Here is a 20,843-nt window from a genome sequence, read left to right as displayed (position 1 = left end):
TCTTGTTTTTTGTTTTTGTAGGTCTCCGTGTTTTGTAAACAAAGTTTTTAATTGAATTTTTCTAAAAAGTAAACTAAAAGTTAGGAATACTATTTTGAACACTATAAAACAAGTTTGATTTTAATATCTGTCTTTGTTCCGGAAATTTTAAGTTGAAAAACAAATTTGTATCAATTTTGGTAGCAAATTTTGAAAGCTTTTATTTGCTATTGACAAAAATACCAATTGGATATTTTTAAGAATGTTATCGTTATCAACATATTGACACGCAGTTTTTGTAAATCTGACGAATTTTTGTTTGTAAATTTTTATTTTTTATAAAAACAAAAACTGACAACTGGATCTTTAATTTTTGCAAACATTTTGCAGTTCAAAATCAATTTTGACCAACTTTTACTATTTTTTCTTTAAAAAAATCGCTACTTCGTTTTGTGATAAAAGAGTTATCAGATGACAAAAGCTTATTTTCGTTCCATAAAATTGGCTCTTGAGACATGAACGACGAAAAATGGTAAAGCTTTGAATTAAGATTCTAAGGTCCGTATAACTTTGAGTAATGTCAAAATCTTCAATTCGACAGATCAAACCGATTACAATAACTGCCTATGGGAAGTTAATAACGGTTCTTAATGGGGTATTGTAATGGAGCAACTCACAAAAATTATTATTTCATATTTTAATACGCTTGAAATCAATCGACCCAATGGTAAGGGCCGTGATATAGGGGCAAAGAATTAAACAGACATACAGATAAAAGGAATCGCCGTACCATTGTTTGTTCAAAGTTTTTTAATAAAGCACGAAGTTTTCGAAAACCTTTCCTGCATACTTTAAGCCAACATCATTACCCGTTCTTTGATACATGAACGACGAAAAAATTTCTCAAGCGTACAGATGAACCGTTGTACGAACGTACTGATCTCAGTTAGAAATGCCAGACATTTGGACAACTATCACTCTTAAAGCTGTTATATATTTTTAAATTAAGTCACTTCTAAAATTGTACATTTTAGCAATGCATTGAAATTGGTTAAATTCATTACGAAAATAGTGAAAATATTATAATAAGAATTCAAAGTTTCTCAAGAAAAGAAATTATTCTTGAAAAAAAGAAGCCAACAGCATATGGTGATATGACAATTTAAAAGCTTTTTATATCGGCCTACAAGAAAGATAAGTTTCATGTTATTCTCCGCAATCGATTGAAGACTTTGAAAATGGAATTTAATGAGTTAAAGAGAACTATATCCTAAAATGTGCAAATTGATGACAAAAATATCATGAAAGGCCGTCAACAGAAGGCCGTGGCTGAAATCTTGGTAATATCATTTATCATTTTTAATAACATGCCTTTCTCTTTGCAAGGGAAAAAACATCCATTGAGTTCTCTTTAAGAATGCTCTTTCTTTAATTATCATAATGAAACCTCTTATTGGAAAAATTTTCAAACATTTACTGAACGCTTTCAACTATTAATCATTATTTTTCATCACTAAATAGTTACAAATTCAAAATGTAATTCAGCAGTTTTTCCGAAAATCACAATAACTCGTGAGTTTTGTGAGTTACATAAGTGCATGTGGTTAATTTAATTCCATTAATACCCCCTTAACTACCAAAGTATAAAAAAAAGATATTTTTCATAGAGATTCGAGTGGGTAACTTAACCTTTTTCAAAAAATCGATTAATATTAATCTAAAGAAACTATTGCTATAATTTATCTATTTTTTTTAGATTTTTATCATTTTTCCTGACCAAAACACACACACACACAAATCCAGCACAACATTATGATTTAAAATAATGCATTTTTCTACGTGCTTAATGCTTCAAGCAAAATGATCTATGCACATATCCTGTTCAGATGTTGCCTGAGTCCGATGTCAACGTTGAATCCAAAAAGGTTGCCATTTCCTGCCACAAGACACCTCATCAATTTTAATACAAGATATAAATTCTCCCTATGCTTCCACTGAAGCTTGTATATATTTTAGAAAAACATTCACCGCAGCGACCTAAAACGAACGCAGTTCATAGAACATAGCATACATGTAGAGGCACCAACCTCCCTTCACGCCCACCACATCCCCATCAGAGCAGGAGGAAAAAAAGAAAAACGGAAAGTGTGACGAAGGATTTCATTTCCGTTTGTGTGTGCTATGTCACGAATAAAAAGTTGCACCACAGGCAATGACGGTACAGAGCCCGGAAGTATCGAGCCAAACTCCTCCGCATTTTAAAATGGAACACAAACGGGAAAGTTCATTCGCGTCTTGTACCATCATACTCTTATACCTATAGAAAAAGAAAAAGGCACATTCCTATCGTCCTTTAGTCACGCCATGCCATCCGTATCCATGCTCCAACATAACCACCATTTCCAACATCACCGCCACACCGTCAAAGAGTTTTTTCAATGGATGAAGAAAATAATTTTCCTTTTCGGCAAGCAAGGAAGCAGGCGACGACGACGAGAGACGGATTCAAGGAATTCACCTTTTTTGAGATATTGTATCCTTAATGTCTCGAGCATGAACCATGGACGGGATTCGCTTAGGAAGACATATGTATGTGTAGATACGAGTGCAGAATGAAGAAACATGTTCGCGTTATTGTGCTGGCGCTCTCAAAGCATCAACAAGATGGAAGCGAAAGCGAGAAGCGACTTATATAAGATGACAGTGTGATCCTTTCTTGCAGTGCGGCACATGTAACCCGGTGACGTTTGAGTGACGGGATGTTGCGTTGCGACACTCTTTCATCTGCACGTGTGTAACCAGGTGAGCTGTAATTGTTTGTGCGCATAGGTATAAGATATAAAACACGTTTTATGTGTGCCACAAAATCCTGCGATGCCTTCTCCTATGTCCTATGAACTCTAAGTCCCATATAGCTCCACTCCACATCCTCATGACATGCCCTGCCACCGTTGTCATTGCTGTTGCCTTTGCTTTTGATTTTACCATTTTGCCTTTGCCTATGACCGGCCAAAGTTCCAGCATCCCGGATCCATGTGATTTAAGTGAAACGGATATCAAATCATGGATGAGCTCACAAATTGCACTCCAGTGAGTGCTTACGATCTTTGTTTAGTCGTCGAGGTGTTGGGTTACATTTTTGCGAAACAGGCAGAGTGACGGCAGGCCACGCTCAAGCATAATCCTTCGTCTGATGGCGTAGCTAGAAATGATGGCGCGGCAGCGGAGCAAGGATGCTGGAAATCCTGACGGATGGATGAGAATGAAAGCGTAGAGCACCATAGAGTAGAGCCAGCAAGCGCTCAGAGATAAATTACCAAATTAATTGGGGAACAGTTTAGGATTATGTATGGAAGGCCAAAATAAGGAAACAGGAAAAAGGCTAAACATTTTAGTGGCACTTCATGAAAACGCTTTTTTGTTGTTTTTTGTTGACTAAATTATACCCAATTTAAAAAAGAGAGGAAGAAAATAAATAACTTTAAACTGTGATTTAATTTAGATTGAATTTAAAACTTAAAAAAAAATAAAAAGATATTTAAGAGATTGAAAAAGTTTCTTTTTTATAAAGTCTTAATTTGATTTCAAAACTACACCATCAGGTATATTGATGTTTGGGATTATGACAATCTATGGCGAACTTAGGATCGAATATGGAAGATTAGTGGACAAAAAGTTCCTTCATCGTTTATAAAAGAAAACTTTTCCTATACAACCTAAGCCATAACACCTGAGTAAACAAAAGATGCGGAGAGTTTTGGTAAACTTTCCAACAAACCCTCAACCCCATGATTTTCTAAAAACCCCACAATAATATTGCTTTTTGAAGTAAAAGGCTTTCACTTGAAAAGAGTACTTAAAAAAATCAAAACAAAAACGAAGACTATCGAATATACCTTATGGGCTTCATGGGTATACCAACAACCTAACATTAAAAGTTATTTTTTGTTTGTACCTATTTTTTTTTTTTTGAGTGGAGGAGGGGAGGAAAGAATTTTAAATTGTGAAGAGTAAATAGTTTTTATAGAGGTCTTAGGATCTGGGAGGATACATAAACTTTAATATTCATCTGATAAATGAGTTGAATAATCGTCGTAAATTATCAGGAAAGTGACTTTTTGAAACATTGTACACCATGACGTATACTCACTTTTTACATTTTTTCTTGTGACAAAAATGAACTTTGTATTTGGAGATTTTTCAAATTAATGAACAAAAAAGTGGACAAACGAATTTAGTGAACAAATTTAGAACTTTCAATTATTGTTAATCAATTTTTTGAAGATTTTAAAACAAAAATTCAGACACAAAATAAATTAATCAAAATATTTTAACACATTTTTAATTTTAAAAAAAGTAAAAAGGTACGTATACGTCACAGTGTATCATCCACTTTCCCCATAATTTTACTCATTAATATTATATGGTCTTAAATTATTCAAAACAAAATTATGTTTAATATTAAAAATCCTACCTCAATATTTTGATCATGTGTGTGCTTTTTGTCGGGCAGTTGCATTTTTAAAAATACTCTACTGCGTCTGCGTCATTAATTGTTTTTGTTTTTTTTTTTATTCTTTCGCGACATTAGACAAAGTTTTAAATTAGCCATTTGATATAATAAATTAAGTAGAATACTTTAAATTTGTTATTTTCTCACTCAAGTATGACGTTGATCAAAAGCGACACATAAATTATTAAAAAAAACAAAATGTTGTGATCTACGCCTCCAGACGCGAAGTGTTCTATATTATTATTTATTTAGTGCCAGTTTTAAATATTTTTTTTATATTTTGAAAATCATTTTTGTCTGGCTGATGTCTGTTTTTCAATGTCATCATCATAAAGGCCGATAAGGTTTAAATTATGGAAAACATATGAGTATTGGACTCTGATCGAAAGGTTTGTAACATCTTGTTCTAATTTTTTGTATTTAATTATGAAATTTTTAATCAAATCTATTTATTTATGATTTTAAAATAAAATAACACTTAAAATAAGTTAAAAGGTTGCAAGGTCTTTGTTTTTTATTGTTGGGACTTTAGAAATCACTCAAATTTTAAAATAATGAGTGAGAGATAAAATTTTAAGTTGATTAAATTTCAAACAATTTTTTGCAATCTGTAAAAAGGAAGTCGTCAAAATTTTCGTTTTTTCATTCTTTGTTTCAAAATTCTAAATAAATTTCGAAAAATTTTAACTTCAAAAATTCTTACTTATGGTTTTAAGAAGAAAAATGTCTTGATAAATTTTCCTTAATTGAACAAAGTAGTTTTATTGTTTGTTATTGTTATTTGAAACATAAAACCAATTTAGAAGTATTAAGGTATCTTTTGAAAAATGTATATCTATAAATGAAGATCAAACAATATCCGAGTCACTGTCATTTTTTTTTTTTTCAAAATATTTGATTTGAACAACTGTGTTGACCAATTTTAAAGAGAATATTTTGCATTTTAAATTTTTGTTTAACTAACGTTGGAGACATATAAGTTCATAAAATAAAATAATTTCCTTGTCGAAACCAGCATTTTTAACAATTTATTCAAGTCTTGAAACATTTTTTAAAGTTTTTTTGTTTGCTTGTTTGTTTGTTTGTCTGTCATTCACGTCGTAACGGATTACTATTATGACATTAGTTCTTTTGTGTTGGTACTTACAATGCTATAGTGTGACTTGAGCTGCTTTTTACCGACGTAAAATATCCCATTTACAGCTCATTCGGGTAAATCTTATAACTAGTTAGTCAATGTTTAATTTCTTTGAAATGCTAATTGTGAGCATATCATAAGGTGCTGTCTGATTTTGGACCTATGATCGTTGCCTATTATTAGGAGTTTCTTATAATGACATAAACTCACAAAACTATGCTGAGACACTATTAATTATAGGAGATGGGCTGTTGAAACCAGTCCCGAGGGTAAATGTCACTCTAACGGACAATTTTTGGAATTTAGAACAACGTAATTCTGAACTTGTTACAAGGATTTAGCCTGATTTACAAAATAACATACATGACGATCAATTTTTCTGTCAAAATGTGATTCTAGCACCAAAAAACGACGTTGAAAATAAATTTAAACATATTAGATGAACTCGAAAGAGATATGATGTAGTATTTGTCAACAGACAGTTTCGGAACAGAGCACTGTAGTTTCATACCTCACTTGAGTTGTCCGGTGTGCCGCCACATAATCTATAATACAAATTAGACATTTTTGTGAGTTTTAGATGCCTTTGATTATGTAACGGTGAAGACTTCGTATCACACAACTTGGACGAAACATTATTAGTGATAATATCTAAATTGGCGGCGTTCGAAAGGATGGAAATGTAATTATTTTTTGAACCCAATAATACTAATAAAATTTATTATTCCAATTCAAAAGCCTTCAATACCCCATTTATGTAAGTATCGCTTGCCAATTAATAAGGCCAAAGGGCTCACTAAAAGCAAGAGGCGTTAACCTAGAAAAGCCTGGAAAGTTACGAGAATAATATTGACGGTTCCGTGTTAAAAATTGGTTGGAAATACGAGAAAGTTCTTGTGTGCGGCATTTAGAGTTTTTCCATTTAAAATGACGTAATCTACACTTAGATTATAAAGAGGAAAAATTTATATTTTTGTATGTAACGAATAAACTCAAAAAGTACTATACCGATTTTAATAATTCTTTTTTCGTTAGGAAGCAACATTATCACTGAGTAACATAGGATATATTTAGTACTAGATTTTTTTTGAAATTCCTATTAAAACCAACCGAAGGTGTAAATTCGCATACGCTGCGAAGAGTTTTAATGATAGGACAAACAAATGTTTGACAATATTATAGAATATATCAATATCTACAAAAAACTTTGCTGTTTCTTTATATCAACAGTCTGTATGTTCAATCCGTAAAAATGGTTCACTAGAAAAGCTCTTACAGGACACGTCACTGATTATTTGGGATGAGCACATTAAAAGACATAAGAAACTCATGCAATATGATGGGTGATGTAATTTTTGTTTTCGCTGGAGACTTTCGCCAAACTCTACCAGTTATAACAAAAGGTACAAGTGCCGACGTTATTAAAGCGTGCCTAAAATCATCACCTTTGTGGCTATCAATTAAAACTATCAATTTGCGCACGAATATGAAAGCACATTTATGCAATAACCACGGCGTTAATTTCTCAAAAATATATACATAAATTGGAGACGGAAAATTAACTACTCCAATTGCAAACAACTCCCAAGTACTGTTGGATATTGAATTGACTCAAACTGTTCACAGTCTTAAAATTCTTATAGATTCAATCTATCCCGACAGCTCTCTTCGAGAGCGATATTTTCACCCAGAAAATATCTCAGTAAATGAGATAAACAAAATTATTATTGAAAAAGTACCAGGTGATTTTAAATGTTACAAATCTATTGACACCGTGTGCAACATCGAAGATACACTGCACTACCCACAGGAGTTTTTAAATTCCCTTAATCTTGTTGACTTGTCACCTCATGAACTAAAATTATAAATAGGTACGCCTGTTATGTTTTTAAGAAATTTAAGCCCTCCCAATATGTGTAGTGGTGGAAGACTATTGATCAAAGATTCAAGAAATAATGTGAATGTAGCAACTATCATTATGGGTCCCGCGGCCAGTCAGCTCGCACATGTTCAGCGGATCCTGATGATATCAACTGATTTGCCCAAATCTTTTAAAAGGTTACAGTTCCCCTTAAAAATATCCTTTAAACTGACAATGAATATATCCCAGGGACAAACTTTTTCCATAGTTGTTATCAACTTCAGGAAAGAGTGTTTTTCTCACAGACAATTGTATATGGCACTTTCTCGAGTAGGATCTCCTGAAAATCAATTCGTTGTGTTTCCACCTACAAATACCGCAGTCTGCGTAGTCTACAGGGAGGGTTAAAGAAAAGCATACAATTTGTTTCTAAATTAGTGATTCACGGTTGTTTTAATTATCATGTTTATAACTTAAATATCAGTACATATTAATGCCTACCCGAGTGAAGCCGGGACGGGCCGCTAGTGATTTATAATTTCGAGACGTTTCATAGTATCATATCGACCAGTAAAGGATTTTTCTCAGAATTTAACACCTCTCCAAAATTTTAATTGTGGTTTCTAGTTAACTCTCATTAAAAAGGGGTAATCCGGACCACTAAGCCTTTTTCCATAAAACTCCGTAAAATCATAAAATGTGAAATAAATTTGTATAGCAAATATAATTTCACCCAAGAATGTTCTAAACAAATTGATAGTTTTCGAAATGATTAGCGTTGAAGCTTACACGATATTTTTTTTAATTTGTCTCAAAATTGTATGAACATTTAAAGCTACTCCACATTTTTCTAGAAAATTGAATTTTGTACAGGGTTTCTCAATAAGGGTGGGTAGGTGTTGAAAATGCCAAACGTAGCGTTTACTTTGTGGCACGTAGCACCGTCTTGCTAGAAACTTCACCAAGTTGAAGTCTATGAAGGGACTGCCTCGGATTTGGCTGCACACTTCCACAGACCGCGGCGATGTTCTCAAGCAATTTATCTTGCGGTCCTTGAACATACGGGTGTTGGCTGATTGTTCACTAAACAGGTCATCTCAAATTTTGCCACCAAACATTGAATAGTCGACTGTGAAGGGTCACCACGTCTACCGTAAAATGGTAGCAATACGCGCAACGTTTGCGTTAACGAACACTTATTTTGTTAACAAAGTTTTATCATTTCAACGTGTTGTTGCGCCTAAATCTACCAGCGCCAGTTTAAAAACTCTATTTAAAGAAATTGAATTGCAATCAAAACACATTTTTTCGGTGTGTGCAGTCATTTTTAAGATAATTGTAGAAAAATGGAAATTTTATGAATAAAACTATTGTTTCTAACATTTCACTTTATTACACCCTTAAATGTTTTCCTCTCAATTCCTCTCAAATTGCATTAATAACAATCTTGTTTCAAAATGCAAATCTTAAACGCATATTAAGCGTACCGTTCATCATAGTAACAATTTAATCAATATTGTAATCAAAATTTGAAACTCCCTCGCTTTTCTAAGATAAGCCATCGATGTTTGTTATAATTCGTCACATACTACTAAATACTCATTGATGAACAAATGACAGTTTCATTAACAATTCATTGAAAATAATATTAGGTAAATCAAGACAAATTATATTATTTTAAACATTTACAATACATACCTTATAAAAATCCACAAACTATGACAGAATGCTAAAAATATCCTTTTTACAACTTCGCTCTCCTTTTGAATCCTTTATGTACTCCTTTTTAAATTCAATCAGGATTATTTTTCTTAATTTGTTATGTTGTAGATTAATTAACAATTTATTTAATTGTTTTCTTTTTTTTTAGTTAATATCACAGAATTAATTTTTGTTTAACTAGTTTCAGTAATTTTAATTATTTTCTTTCACTTCATTCTCTTCTACTGGAATAACAAATTTTGTAAACAATTAAATAAAAATTATATAAATATACTCGACGACGCATAGTGTGAGCTACTATTTGTTTAACGTTGGTTTGCAACAACTTCCGCAATCATCACTTTGAGATATTTTTAAATCGCTCAAACGCGCACATTATAAACACTGAACTGATACCGAAGGGCTACAAGGATATCCTTGTCCTGAAAATGAATGATGCATCACGTTGTTGCACAATATTCCTTTAATTTGCTTTCCTTTAGCAACAAAATAGAACCAAGTAAATAATATATTATGTATTTTCTTTCTGGCCGATCAAACGACAAACACCTCCGACTACTGCGATTGCGATAGTAGGCTCTTATCTCTCTCCTCAACTGACAATCCAAAAGATACACACGTTCCGATTCGGTTGATGTTAGACAAATTGTTGTTGTATCTTTTTTTTTTTCGTTAAACTGCTGTTTTCTTATCAAATCGAGGGTACGAAAAAAAAACAGATACAAATTCTGACAGCTGCCCGAAACGAATTTATTGCAAAGAAGAACTTCCTCTCCCTCTATCGCTCTCTGTTTAGGTACCTTCACCTATCCCTCAATTTGGTTTGGGTCATCAGAGAAGGAATTTAAAAACAATATATTCTTTTTTTTGTTGATGATATTTGTTTGGGATATTTGAAGGGAATTTTTAAATTTGCTCTAGATACATATTTCTTGTCAGTGCCGAGTCACAGATTCAAAAAGAAAAACGTTATCGAATACATATAGAAAAGTGTCACAGCTGAAAAACGCGATAACGAATATTTCGCAGAGATTTACGTATGTTGTTGGTTTTAGAACTCAAGCGTGTTTGAAAAAAATAAAAAAAAAAAAAGACTTGAATGGTTTATCTCTGTTCGCGGCCGGTGGCAGTTCAAAAAGCCATTGCTCACCGAGTTAACATTTTTATTAGTCGACAAGAGAGAATCTGTAGGGGACTTTATGACTTCATGGTCGGTCGTAGGAAATTGATCTTAGAGACCAGTTATATCTATCATTGGTTTTCACCACTGAAACCAATCTTTGGAATTTTTTTGACAGGTCGGTTATAGGAAGCATTGAAAATGTCTGTCATTGGGAATACAAAGAAAATGAAAAGCTTTCTGTGGAACGATTATGTTCCGAAATGTGAAATCAACAGTCAGCTGTTTATTGAAAATGTAAACATTAAGGCTCCAGTTAGAGCTATCATTGGTTTTCATCATTGAAAACCAACAATGAAATTTTTTTGAAAGACCGTTTATAGCTTTCATTAAAAATGTTTGTCATTGTAAAAATGTCCTAAATGAAATCCACTGAAAAATGTGTTCTGACAGAAATCTGTCATTGGAATTGAATGAAACTGAAACACAAATCATTGGAACGATTAGTTCCATTTTTGAAAGTAAAAGAATCAGCTGTGTAGGAATATAAATTTCCGTCCGGAAAATAGAAAAACACATTTTTAGCGTAAAATAAATGCGCCATTTAACGTTTTCCGATCGATCAATATTTAATTTTCTTTTCTATTCAAAGGAAAGCACCGTCAAATATCGATTCAAAAATGTTTTCAGGTTGATTTCAATGATAGCTATAACTGGCGCCTAACTTAAGGAAAACTTCTAGGTCAAATATTTTTTTTTAACTTTGAAAATCTATCATTTCGTCACCAAATATTCAAAATTTGACTATCTTAATCGCTTTTAAATTGCGAGGCAAAATTGTCAATGATAAAAACCAATTATAGCTTTTACTGGCCCTTAACATTGGTTTCAAAATTATACGGCAATGGTGGCGTTAATATTTAGTGGACGTATTGAAACATGCAGTTGCAATGTTGCCACAGACAAATTTTAAACAGAGTATCAGTAGTATTGAAATAAATAGAAAATTGAGATTTTTCTTTCATTTTTTAAACATGACTGTACGTCTTGAATTTTTCAATTTAATTCAAAATTATTATATTTTTGAAATAAACTACAAAAATTTGATAATTAAAAAAAGCACCAAGAAAATTGGAGTTCTTTTTTGACAATACTTTGCAGTTAATTTTAATAAATTTGTATTAAATTTCATAAGAAGGTTTATTACAAAAAATAGAGATTAGTACATAGGTATTGAGTTTTTAAATTCAATATAAGTAAATAAAAACAATTAAGACGTCAAAAATTATATCTTTAAAGATTAAGTAGGGTATTTTCTTGTAAGACTTGTTTTTTTTTAACAATTGTTAAAAAGCTACTACTCAAAGTATCAAAACGTTTGTTTTTGTCCTAAAATACAGTTTTGTTTTTAAGTTAGTCGGACTCAATAACTCGGGCAATTTGTAGCCGATTCACTTGAATTTTAAAATATATTTTGGAAAATATATTTTCTTTTGAAGTATGTTAGATTTGTATATGTTGCATTGTTCATTTGTTATTAACATTATCAGACGAGTAAGAGAAGATGTTATACAGACCCTTAAAAAAGGAGATGCCATCCATAAATTGCTGCGCAAACTCTATTTTGAAGAAAGAGACTGCAATGCGACCCACACTGAAAACTTTTCAGTCATTTCCAGTCGGTGTTTTTAAGACAAACAAAAATTAATAACAAAATATTAATAGCAATGTTTTGTGTAAGATACAAATACTTCAGACGAAAACCAATTTTTATTAGTTTTATGTAGTTTTTGTAAGTTTTCGTGTTTTGAAAAAAAAACATTAATTTAATTTTTCAAAAAAAGGGAGTTAGGAACAATATTTTGCATAATTATAAAATAAGTTTGATTCTAATATTTTTTTTGTTTCCTGCATTTTTTGTCGAAAAACCAATTTTTATTAATATTCGCAGATTTTCGTGTTTTGGAAAAAAAACATTAATTTAATTTTTCAAAGAAAAGGAGTTATGAACAATATTTTGCATAGTTATAAAATAAGTTTTATTTCAATATTTTTTTTTTGTGCACGGCATTTTTAGTCGAAGAAACAATTTTTATTAATATTAGCAGCATTTTTTTGAAAAATACCAATTGCATTTTCAAAGGGTACTAAGTTTTGCATAGAATAAAATTATTTTGAAGTCAATATCTTCATCTATGGTAACAACATTTTCAGTACGGGAAATGGGACCGATTACAAAATCTTAATACGCCAAGTCTATAAATCGCTCCTAAAACAAACAAAAATTTAAGAAGTCAAACTATTCTAAGAAATCACTGAGATGTATAATAAAAAACGTAATTCCCAAAAACCGTATTTTTTTCAGCCTTAAGCTTGGTCTAGGGAGGTGAAATCAACAACAACAAAATACCAACAAACAGAGAAGGTATGACGCTGTTTTGACATAATATATAACATAACTTTAATTTTTAACTCAACTTTTTGTATAGACATTTTTTTTTAATTTAGTAACCTAACTTTTTCATTATAAATATTTTAAATTGTATTTTTATAAAACCAACCTGACTACCATCCCAGCACATACATATGTATATATCCATATCTGATTCGTCGTCGATTCAGGAATAAAGTGTTGGTAACCCTAAACAACAGTGACAGATTCAGCGTAGTTAAAATGGAGTACTATACACGAGTACCGAAACGTGTTTTTTGATCGATTGGATCAATCTCTTCTTGTAGTGAGTATTCTTCAAGGGGTTGGAAAAGGTATTTAAAAATTGGATCATTAAATTTGAAATACTACGAAAAGAGGAAGTCTTAAATATTTTTAGTCGTTTTTGTTTTCATAAATCCTTAAAATGCCTTTATAATATTGAGAGTAATGAAATCAACATATATACATTGGACTGACTAACTACTATAACTTTTGGATATGAATGGGAAAGTTCTGTGGTAAGCTTGTATCTCTTCTACGTCAAACAACGAGTGGGTCGACAAATTTTAATCTTTTTTTTCGTCTCCTCATCACCTTCGTCGCATCGTCGTCGTCACTTTGGGTCGTGTCACATCGATTAGTAATTCAAAATCAGTGAATCACAGTTTTTTGAGAATATTTTGTTTTCACAAAAAATTTAATGATATTTGTTTAATTTTCTTAGAATCATCTTTATGAATGAAGTTTGCTTTTGATGATTTGTTTTATAACTCTCAAAATTGGAGATTGCAATGAACCGGTTAAAGACGTCAGATAACCAACAAGTTGATGTTGTTCTGTTGATGATATCAGAATTATTTTCTTATTAAATCTTCAATAACTATTGACTTTCTTTTGTATCTTAATCATAAACTAATATGTGGGTAGGAATTTATCAAAAAAGTGATAAATTATTCATAGAGAAATATCTAAAAGAAGGGGAAGCATCTTCCCACCTGTTTAATTTTAGATATTTTTACAAACGGTCAATATTTGCATCATGATGAAGACGATGAAGATGATGATGTAATGATGCAGTACACTTCTATACTCTTCGAGAAGCTGAATAAGGTGATGATTGATACCTAGTTTCTTCTTCTTTTTTTAAATCGATGCATCAAATTTTAGGACTACAGACTCCAGACATTCATAAGTTCATATTTTTATGTACAATGTTCTTATGAGTACAGTTTGGTTAGAAAAGGAAATATTTAAGAGCATGGTACTTAAAGAAAAGCATTTCATTTAATTTATTTTGAATAGAGGACCGAAAAAGAATTTTGTTTTTATTGTAAATGGAAACAAAATTAAGGTTTTTGAACCTTATCTTTAGTTGAGTCTTCAAGTCAGATATATTCAACAAGCCATTTTTAGGTTAAAGGAATTTTTTTGACTTAGAATCATATTTTTGAAAGTTTTAAAAATTAAGATATTGAAAAAACAGCCCTCAATGTACCATTAGTGGTACACGCCGGCGGGAAAGTTTAAATTCATCAATCGTTCGATATTACAACTTTTCTATGACCATGATATTATGTATGCGTTTTTGAAGCTGTACCAAAACCTCCAACATAAGTATACAAATTTTGAACTATTTTGAAGTTAGTCAGTTGCAATTAAACCTTTAATATCGAAGCAGCGTTTGTCAAATTATTTTATTCGTTTCTCCTTTTTCGCTCCGTGCCACTTATAAACATGTTTTCTAACACATGAGTTACATAGTGACTTTCAATGCTTAAATATTGGCTTTCAAATGTGGTCGATATTTAGATGATTTGATTTCGGAAACGATTCGAGCTCGTTATTAATCATAACTGCAGCTCCTTTCTCATTTTGAAAGAAATAAGGTCCGATGATACCGCCTGCAGGTGCACTTCGCCAAACAGCCAATTGTAATGGATCTAATGTTATTGCCAGCTGGCTTGGGTTCCCATTAATAAATTAAGTTTTGGAAAAGTCATAAAAAGTACAAGGTGGTTCGCTAGTTATAAGCTAACATTTTGGTTCACCATTGCCGAGCCGCCAAATGGCGGGCTTCACATGTAAAACTTAAAAAAAACCAAGAATTGTAAAAAAAAAATCCAATTACTGTAAGTAGAATTTTATTCAAAACAAAGTCAACACATAAAAAGTATCAGGCCAAAAAATAATCCATAGAATTCTGGAAGACATGTTTTTGCACTTATCTCCAAAAATTGTTGACGGCTCATAGAATATCTTGTTTGGGACAAAGTGTCAAGTCAATTACTACTCCATTCTTATCCTTACATTTAGAATCTAAATAGAAAAACAAAAATATAAGAAAGTTTTTAAGGGTTTTCATCTAAACTAAGTCTTGTGAAACTAATTTTGTACCTTTTAACAAACTAACTTCAACTTCTATTCCGTTTTCATAACATTTACAGTCGCCGTTTAAAATATCACGATCCAAAACTTCACGAGTGATGCTACGATCTAAATTACGATTTAGTATAACATCACTTGTCGAAAGAGCAATCATTGCGAATAGAACAACGAACATCAATTTGAATGCGAACATTTTTAAAAAAAAATTACGTTAGAAGTAGACACTTTCTTAAAGAAGGGAAGTAACTAATGACTTTCGAAAATTGTCATCACCTTTTATTCTCTAAAATCTGCAAAAGAATTTAAGAAAACAAATATTATAAATTTAAAAAAACCCACATAGATAAGAAGTGTCAACAGTTTTTTTTATTGTAGTTTGCTTACTATATTTACCTAATGTTTAATTTAGGCCTTTCAACTATATGGCTTAGACCCCAATTTCAAGGCAAAACAAAAGCAGCAAAATATTCCTTAACTCTTTCTTGTAATCTGGATAAAAATTAGCTTAGGCATAAGAAGAACGAAATTTCAAATAAATCACTCGTCTTTTTGAAATCATGTGTAGCTTCAAATTAAGTTTTATTTTCACTACCAACAATAAAAATAAAATAAATTGGGTGGCGCAACAGTCCATGAAGAACCAGGGCCTAGTGACTTACAACTCTCAACCATTCCTGTGTGCGAGTAATGTTGTCAGGAATGGAGGGGACCTACAGTTTATATGCCGATTCCGAACGGCTAATTTGAGAAAGCACTTTTTCATGACAAGAGTTAAGAAATCTTGGCTGATTTTGTAGTTGGAAAGACCTAAGTTGTTATTGAAATCGGAGAGGATTGAAACACTATATTTGGAAATACGTTATGACACTGTTCAAAGTTGTTTAGTTAATTCACTATACATCTTAAATTTTGTATTTTAAGTCCTGCTAATTTAGAATACTACAAGGATTCAAAACTGATGTATGAGCATCTCAAAAGGTTTCGTTTACCTTATTGATTTAGATTTTTCAGCTTGTTAGAAGAACTTTAAAAAACAGAATTTTGATGAACCAGAATTGTGAAATAATGAATTTACAGTATTTTGAGGATAAAGTATTTAGTTTTGACATGTACTACGCTCATATCAGTTTACCCCCAACACAATTAAACATTAATCATAAATAATGACAAACACAAATATGATACGAGAAAAATGGGTTAGGCCTCAGAGATTAGCAAAATAATTTGTTTTTAGCAAAAAATATATTTTGAATGGAGGTCAAAATAATATAACTATGAGCTTAAAAGTCTAAAAGTTAAACATTAACTAACTGATGTTCTGTTGACACTAATTCTTATCTCTAACTATTTCTGCTTGCCTGTTTTAAAAATTGTTAAGCATTTTTGTAGTACCCGTGGCATGATAGTTAGTGCGTTGGACTGTCATGGGAGAGGTCTTGGGTGCAATCCCTGCCTATGCCATCTAAAGATTTTTTTTCACGGGTACTGCGTCTTGGGAGGAATTGACACATTCTCCAAGAGTAATTCTTGTCATGAAAAGTGTTTTCTCAAATTTGCAGTTCGGATTCGGCTTAAAACTGTAGGTCCCTTCCATCCCTGACAACAGTACTCGCACACAGGAATGGTTGAGAGTTGTCAGCCACTAGGCCCTAGTCGTCAAAAGGACTGTTGCGCCACCCAATTTATTTATTTAAAGGGGCCTTAGCTTTGAACAGGAATTAGTCAAGTTTTATGTTTGAGTCGAAAATCACAATCAGGGGGTAAATGTTGCGAGATGGAAGCAAATCAGGAACTTTATAAAGAAAGTCAGTTTTTGTACTGTTATCATCGTTTTGTTTGTGAATTTTGAACTATCGTATCTCAAGAATTATGTGTTCTATAGAGTTTTAAGCAAATAGTTTTGAGAACTTTTTCTGTATGGAACTTGTACTTACTTAAATTATATGCTTTTTTTACGAACCAAACTCATGCAAGGAATTGCCAAGTCTTCTAAAAGTAGCTTGTTACTTTTCCTCAACATGCATTCACGAATTGTTGAGAACTTTGACCTAGCTGCTAGGCAATGGTGTTCATACGACCTTAGACCAAGATCCTCTTTCAAAACTAAGCATATAAATATTGACAACTCATTTTACTCCAAAACCACATTAATAAAATACCTTTTCCATCAAATTGTGTCTATCCAGTAAGTTTTTTGAAGTCCGTATCGTCCATTCCTATCACAATATATCTACTTTTTATATAAGTCTAAAACACAAACATCCCAACCTTAAACAAAATTCCTACTTCCTACATTCCGCAAATATAATTTCATTGAAAAGTCAATATACGAATTCAAAACAACAACAACAGAATGGAAGACTTCTAAAATTGGGTCCCCGCTGATTAAACTGGAAAAATCTTTTCAAATAATATTTGTTTTTGAAACAATCAGAAGCCACATGATTATTGACGCATTTACCTCTTAAAAAAACCAAAGAAATCAGGTAAATCAATTGATATACCTTCTCTATAAGTGGGTTAGAATGTAGGTATTCCAAAATCCGCATTCTCCACAACCGGAATGAACTTTTCTGTTTTTTTTTTGCAAATAGAAGGTCTAGAACGAAAAACAAAATACCTTATTTGTTTTTCTCTCAGTTTTCGGAAATCATTTATCTATTCTTTGCTCATTTCGTGTTTTGTTCTCTTTTTTCTTCCAAATGATTTATTTCCTTCTAAATTCAATATTGGCAGATATACGAGTCTTTTAGTGTGTACCTACCTACAAATATTCACCTAACCCACAAAAATAGAGAGAAAATCAAAAATAATGCCAAATCTTTTTCCCTAATAACCCAAAATACCAAAATCCTAATAAACAACAAAACAACACACAAATACTAAAAACACACAAAAAATCTCTCGTACAATTCCAATATTTTATGGAATCTCAAGAAATTAGTTCAAGATCGATGTTGCTGACCTTCCCTTCCTTTTTCACGCTTCTCACTTGCCTCACACAAAATAGAAACAACGAGAGATAGTTTCAGAAAACTGCTGCTGAACTCAAAAATATATTGAAACACAGCAACAAAAACACACAAAAACTCACAAAAACACAAAAAACACGAAAACACCATTCGCCATGCGTCGATTTCGAAATTAAACAAAAATTTTGAAATTCCACCGCAAGCAAAAAGAGACACCAACAACAACAACAACTCAACCAACACTATAACCAACCCAACCAACCATCAACCAGTTCAAAGCCCCCCCTTTTCTACCACTTCAACCAGCCTAAAAAAAAAATGTAGTCTTTGGACTTGGAAATATTGGACTTGGACTGTTTACGTACTGATTTTTCTTTTTTTTTGCTTTGTTTGGAAACGCTTTTCATCCATTTATCATTGGCAATTCAAAACATCGAGTGTTTAGGTTTATAAAAATGTATCTAAGTACTTTCGGCCATGTTATCACCATCAGGAATTTCATTTTGTTGCCCCAATGATGTAGTACTCGAGTGCCGAGTTTTCCACTTATTCGGTCGTCTTGCCTACAATAAGCTCATTCTTCCATCGCTCGGTTGTTGGTCGTTCTCTCAAACCCCAAACCCTAACCACACCACACCACCACCCCCGTTATATACTAGAGCCAGGGCATATCATCCCCAAGCGGAATATTTTGAATAGAGGAAAATTGGAAAAACATCAAAATCCATTATACTCTGGCTCGACTCATGGTGCTTCTATGACATGGCGTGGTGATAGCGGTGGTGGACGCTTTCCCCGCACTTACAAGAGAAAGTATACCCAGCTGCACCCCAAACCCTTTGCTGACCTAACCGAAAACTCTCTCACACTTTCTCTTCCCGCTCTCTACAGGCTCTCTTTTCGTTTGCTCTCTGTGAACTGGGCAGTATTGGAAAATAGCCTGGTTATAGTAGTATACCTGTTTCTACACTCGAATACTTTGAGTACGACGGATAGCGGATGGCGGACGATGAAAACAACGACGACAACGCGACGGAGCAGAATAATTTTCCTGATTTGTTTTCCCAGCAGGCAGTTTTCGTCGAAGCAAACCAACAACAAAAACAAAAACAACAAAATAGTAGCTCAAAACACTATGTCAACATTTTCCAAAAGAGTAGAGATTATAAACTCGTCTTCGTTGTGAGCTTTTTTCGAAGTTTGGATTTTCGAAATTTTTCCGTCGTCTGCCCGTCTTCTCGTAAATCCCTTTGCTTTGTGTGCGTGTGTATATCTGAATTTTGATTTTCACAACTGTATACCTTTTTACTATTAATTTTTTTTTGTGTATCGTGTGCTTGAAAAACCCGAATAGAGAAACACAATTTTTTTGAAGGAACTTATTCTCAAGATGTTTCAAAAACTATTCACTGCGTTGTTGGGGTGGTAAGGGAGGGTGGTTTTCCGACGAACGGGATCTACCTCAAATTTTGTGGTAATTCATTTTTCAATTCTCGCACCTTTTTTTTTGAGAATCCGTTTCATTTCACAAACAACCGCCCGAAATTTTTTGGAAAATAGAAGAAAACAAAGAAACGGATTCGTTTGTAGAAAACTATACTAATTTTTCACACCTCGAAAACGGCCGTGATAGCCCGACGACAGGTTTCCGTTTTTTGCTTTTCTTTTTTAAAGGAGGCAAACTTGCAACAGTTTTTCTTTCTTTCTTTCTTTTTTTTTGTACCGTGAGGGGGGTTTTCACTCATTCATTTTTCAAATCAAGGGTAGACACTAGACACAGACAATTTAGACAATTTTGAAAGATTTTCTTTTTTCTTGTTTGCAAAGAGACACACGGAAAAACACTACACTACATGAACTGCTGTCCGCGGGGGGGAGGTTGCCACTGCCACTACCACTGCCAATATAGCGATAATTATTGCCGTTTTCAAAAAGAAGATATTAATTTTTTTTGAGAATTTGCGGGCCCGAGAAGCGTTCGAGGCGATGTTGTAGCTAGCGATGTACCTACAGAGGTAATTATTTGTATGTGCACCGCTCAATATGGCGTCTTCCAATCTGCTGAGCATGAAACTCACATTCTCTGCTGTCCTCTGTCTATGTCTCTATGTGGAAAATTGTTTAGTTTTTGGGAGGGGGTGGGGGTTGGTGTGCTTTTCATTTTCCAATGCCGAAATATTTTTGTGTACATTTTTTGAGAAGAAGAAAAAAAGCTTACAGAATTGGAATTCGTTATGGTGAGCCTGATGGTGAGTACGTATCTATTGAATTTGTGTACCTGGGCTCATCATCTCTTATAGGTTTGATATGGGAAAATGAAAATGGAAAATTCCTCCATGAAAGTTTTTGTTTTGTTTTGGATTTTTTTCTTCTACCCTTTCTTACTATAAGAATTATACCCCTTAACCGGCGGCGGTGATAGAAGCGGGGGAGAAAGCTTAGGGTTATGTTTTTGACTAAACAAAAAAGGGACCGAGAGCGAGTGAGAGAGTTTTTGTTTCGGACTTCGGAATGAATGGAAGAAAATTGGGGACAAATATTAGTAAAAGGAAAAAAGAGAGAAGCTAGAAGACTTGAACTTGTGTTGATGAGATATAGAATTCTTCATCCCTTAGGGCGATAGGAGAATTATGTGGGCCATGTTTTTTGAGAGTCAGATAATATAGAATACAAAGGGGAAGGAGGGTGGTGAAGGTGTAGAAGCGGACAGATTAACATA

The 20,843-nt window shown here is 32.8% G+C and overlaps 1 protein-coding gene across 1 annotated transcript in view; it reads right to left on the bottom strand.

Moving 5' to 3' along the window:
- Positions 1-20,196, bottom strand: part of LOC129950003 (regulator of G-protein signaling 17) — a 131,256-nt gene extending 111,060 nt beyond the window's left edge. The window contains exons 1-2 of the mRNA XM_056061761.1: positions 19,426-20,196; positions 9,190-9,437 (exon numbers count right to left, since the gene is read on the bottom strand). The gene's annotated coding sequence lies outside the window, so the exon portion shown is untranslated. The remainder of the gene's footprint in view (positions 1-9,189; positions 9,438-19,425) is intronic.
- Between the last annotated feature and the right edge of the window lie 647 nt (positions 20,197-20,843).

The sequence above is a fragment of the Eupeodes corollae genome, chromosome 3 (assembly GCF_945859685.1).
Source record: "Eupeodes corollae chromosome 3, idEupCoro1.1, whole genome shotgun sequence".
NCBI lineage: Eukaryota > Metazoa > Arthropoda > Insecta > Diptera > Syrphidae > Eupeodes > Eupeodes corollae.
Note: the sequence above shows the minus strand (reverse complement) of the source record. Positions and strands in the feature narration are given on the sequence as shown.